The sequence below is a fragment of the Panthera uncia genome, chromosome E1 (assembly GCF_023721935.1).
Source record: "Panthera uncia isolate 11264 chromosome E1, Puncia_PCG_1.0, whole genome shotgun sequence".
Lineage (NCBI taxonomy): Eukaryota > Metazoa > Chordata > Mammalia > Carnivora > Felidae > Panthera > Panthera uncia.
Genome location: NC_064814.1, coordinates 22117152 through 22122072, shown reverse-complemented (window position 1 = coordinate 22122072; position 4921 = coordinate 22117152). Strand labels below are relative to the sequence as shown.

Here is a 4921-nt window from a genome sequence, read left to right as displayed (position 1 = left end):
ATCAGAGTGTAGATGGACAATTATGTTCTGGTTCGTGCATCCAACACTTACATATAAATCAAACCTTGTAGTTCATAGATTGTTCATCTATCTTACAGTGTCATTCAGTGTCTGGCCCAGATTTTCCTCTGGACCGCTAAACAAAGACTACTCCTTACCATCTTCTTTTGGTGCAATCATGTTTTACTCCTATAACACTTCTGCAACCATCTTCCTTTTTAGAAGACCGGGGCCTGTGCTTTTTGACAACTGGAAATGACACGGGGACACTTTTGTGAACTATAATACTTACGTCATTGGGGTTGGAGTGTATACTAGTTGTTCAACTGTCAGCCCTTGCCATTTCTTGTTAGTCCACCTTCAATCCAGAAAAAATGAGCAGTCCCTCTCTATTCAGTGATACAATTTCCTTCTTGAACCTACTCATCCTTAACAAATTGGAGTCTGCCAATGGGTTGCCAAGCCAGTGACATCAGCACTGGCAGGACATTAAATCGAGATTAGAAATGGCCCCATGACATCATCCTCTTGTTCCTATCGAACAGATGGTTTCTGTATATTGTGCAATTTTAGATCATTATTCATGGTTTGGGTCAGTATAATTCAGGAAGCCAAAAAACTGCCAAGAAAAATTGACCTGGAACCAGTTCAAAGACTCAAAATTATTTTATTGATTAGACGCCTGAGTTTCCATTTTCCAGGAGGACATCATGAATCATCAATACATGATAATACCTGAGTCATTTTAGCATTCGTGATGTTTAGAACTTCAAAACAAGATAATCTTTGAAGGGTTAACCTTAAAGAAGCATGATAATAAGATATCTAAGGAACTTTGTTGGGTACAACTGAACTGGGGCCAGAAACTATTGACTGAGGCAAGTGGTTTGTTTGAACTGGATGGTTATTTATTTTCACCTTATACTTGTTGACTTCATATCCTCCCTTAAGCTCAGCTCAGAGACAGTGAAGAGGTATGTTTTAAACAAGCCAGACAGGAAGCTATTTTGAAAGGCCTTGTTCAGGCATTATACCAAAGCAAGAAGATAAAGCACAGATTTGGCTGGCTGAGGACTTGGAGAATAAAATCATGTTCAAAACAAAACAAAACCTAAATGTGTTCGGAGCAAGCTTTATAAGAGACCACAAACTCATATGTTCTTTCTCTAAGAATCTGGAAGGAATTTCAGTAAAAATGTGCTTTATTTAGAATAAGCATTAGATATTTTTGGAAGATATATCCTATTATATTATCACTGCCACAGAGCACGTCTCTTGCATGGATCATTGCAACTTTGTTCCTAAAAAAAATCAGTGCTAGGGGCACCTGGGTGGCTCAGTCGGCTGAGTGTCTGACTTTGGCCCAGGTCATGATCTCATGGTTTGTGGGTTTGAGCCCTGCATCGGACTCTGCTGATAGCTTGCTCTGAGCCTGGAGCCTGCTTCGGATTCTGTGTCTCGTTCTCTCTCTGCCCCTCTGCCACTCACGCTCTGTCTCTCTCTGTCTCTCAAAAATAAATGAATGTAAAAAAAAAAAAAAAATCAGCACTATGCCAAACTTCTATCGATCTGAGCTGCCATCAAATACACTTCCTGCCGTCTCAGTGTTGTTCCAGTCTCTGACTATGTTCCTATCTTACTTAAAATAATTAAGACCCTTATTACCACCCGCTTATCTGAGGATAAATTTTACATTAAGAAAACAAGATCTTTGACTCTTTCTGTGTGGGCTATTTCTTCCAATTTCCCTCAAAACTGATCTTAGGGATAAATCACCTGGTCTTTAAGAAGGTGTTAAATTCTCATGATTCTGTTTACTTTATATTCATTCATTTATTTGCAGCTAGTATAGCTTAACCTTCACACTGCAAAAATTTTGAGTCTCTTGACTCTCTTCTCTCTTGATGTTCTTTTTTTAAAATTTCATTTCTAGGTCCTGTTGGATAGAAATGCTGGTGGTTCTAGGAATCCCTGAAAGTAAGAATACAATTTCTTATAGAAATGTTGAAAATGTATTCTCATAGATGATAATCAGCAATGTCCAATTTTTACTGCAACATGACACAGCACCTTGTATAACTATAATGTACTCCAACCATAATATGCTGGAAACCTTCCTTTTGTCAAAGAAATGGCCAGTTTAATCAATTTTATAGTTCGTCACCCACGCACCTGCTCCCCACCCCCATGCCCAATGATGTAAGCAATAACAGCATTACATTGAATTAACCTAAGTTCCACATGAACTAGGTCTGAAAAAGAAGCAAAACTGTTAAATGGTAGTGGTGACTGGGGCAGGGGAATGTAGGAATTCTAGAAGCTTCTTTAGGAGCTCTTCTTCCAGAGGCTGCCATAGCTCTGAGGGGGAATTGAGCAGATGCTTATGAATGAATTTTCTTTTTTTCCCCCTTTTTTCTTTTTTCTTTTTCTTTTTACAGCTGAAAGGACGCCGTGGGGGCTTGTCTAATCTCTTGGATCTGTCTCTCTCAATGCCACAGCTATTGGAGTTATCACTAGAAACTATACCAAGATATTTTTTCCCCCTGGGATATTCTGTTTGTCTCTTTGGAATATAGAGGTCTTATGTATTCGTACGTGTCCTTCCCAAACCTTTAAAACACTTTGGATTGTATTTAGGTGGATATAAGAATGTTGTTCTTTTGGCGGGATTCTGTAGGAACTGGGACCTTGCTCTAGCTATCTGCTCTGTGACTACAGATGATCCCTGACGTCTACTGATTCGCCTTTACAATGATGCGGAAACATACACACGCAGTAGAAACCACACTTGGAATTTGGAATTTGGATCTGTTCTGGTGCTTGCTTCGGCAGCACATATACTAACATTGGAACGACACAGAGAAGATTAGCACGTTCCCCCCCACCCCCTACCCCCACCCCCGCATGGATCTGATTCTAGGGTCTGGTGAAATGCAGCACAATCCCGTCTCCTGAGGGCCTGCCACCCACCGTCAGCCCAGTGATCAGGGGGATTGACAGCCAGCACACCAACAACCATTCTGTTTGTCACTTCTAGTCCAGTGCTCAATAAATTACATGAGATCCTCAGCTCAACATTTTGTTGTGAAATAGGCTTTGTGTTCGATGATTTTGCCCAACTGTAGGCTACTGTAAGTGTTCTGAACATGTTTAAGGTAAGCGAGGCTATGGTGTTCGGTAAGTTAGATGTATGGAGTGCATTTCTGACTCACGATATTTTCAGCTTACAATGGGTTTATCGGGACATGGCCCCATTGTGAGTGAAGGTGTGCATTTAAAAACTCACGCAACTTATTATTTCCTTATTTTCCACTCACGTGACATGCCCCTTTCAGTCTTCAAAACGTAGGGGGTACTGCATAGACACAGATCTTTCTTCCTTGTTTCGATAGAAGGCAAATCACGCAGAACGTTGTACTTGCACAGGAGAAATGAAACATATTCTTTAGTTGATAACATGTTTTGACATACAAACAGGTGAGAAAAGGGAGAGAAACACACTAAAGGAATGTTTCTGTGAATGACTTCTTCAGGATTCCTCCCAAGAGCTGCTCTAAAGATATACAGTTCTAGGTTTGAGGGAAGGTAGACATGTTTACGTGCCATTTCCCCCCACCAAGTACAAACTGATAAGCTGTTGTAGATCCTGCTTTCTGTAGAACTTCACGTTTTGAGGCATAAGAAAGAAAAGGTTAAATAGAGGAGTGTTCTATGTTACACCTCCCCTTGATCATTGAATAAATAAATATACACTATAATACTTTCCTTCCAGGAGCCAAAGAAAGGCCCTTATATTTTGGAAAAGCCTTGGTAACAGTCATGTGTCTGTGGAGTTTGAAGTCGTTCTCTGAATGGTCAAAGTAGGTAAACATTTCAGTATAGGAAGAATCTTCTCAACAAAGTTTATGTTCTATCTTATTATCTAATCCGTGCTGAACATCCAAAGAGATCTGAAAAAAAAAAAGAAAAGAAAACCCAGAACCCAAACCAAACACCACCAAAACTCACTTCTCTTCCTTCATCACGACCAACTGCAGCCAAAACATGTCTGCAGTGAGGAAAATATCTGCAGCCTCCAGGAGCTTTGATATAATCAAGGCCAGTGAGATGTGCCAGACCCTTTCCCTTTTTCCCAGATGGTGGAGTTTGCTACTTTCACATTTGGCTTTTAATGGACAAGCGAGGAAGCCTGCCAGGAAAGCAGGCGAACAAGCTAAGAAAACAAACAAACAAAAGCAATCACGCCCTAGACGCGGAGGCCAATGACAGGTATGATTGATCAGGTGTCCAGCTGGAAGCTGTCACCACCAAGTTGAGAGAAACAGGCAGAGCTTGGCGTGTTTCACGGGCCAAAGATTATCTTGGGGTATTAGGTAGGCAGCATTCTTCAGCAAACAAAGAAATTGAAAGGATGGAGTTTGCTTTGCTCGAGCCACTCGCCCAACCGAGCTGTTTACCACATGACTCTCCTTATACAAGGGATACTTGAAACTAAACGTAGTCTATTTCCTCTTGGAAACTTGTTGGAGAAAAACATACTGCACACCGCTGTATTCTTCTTTTGTCTGTATGTGCATATTCAAACCGAATACTTTCTTGTGTTAAATGCACGTTTTGACGCACAGTAACTTCAGCAGTATACCGTCCATCAGGAGGCATACTTGAATCCAAAGACTTAATGTTCTAATTATGGCATCATTTCCTTGTTACTTGAATGAGGAAAATAGAAACCCCATCAACTCTACAGTATTGTCTTTAGAACCAGCTGCGATAAAACCATATTCGCTTGATTTTAACATGCCATGGATAATAATAAGGCTTGTGCAAAGCTTTTGAATAAAAAACACCTTTTAGCATATTAAAAGTAAGCACATTGATCTTAAGATGCATCCAATTAGCTGAGAAATATTAAAATGTAAAT

At 40.2% G+C, this 4921-nt stretch overlaps 1 pseudogene; it reads left to right on the top strand.

Moving 5' to 3' along the window:
• Positions 1-2816: 2816 nt before the first annotated feature.
• On the top strand, positions 2817-2879 carry LOC125927709 (uncharacterized; annotated as a pseudogene).
• The last annotated feature ends 2042 nt before the right edge of the window (positions 2880-4921 follow it).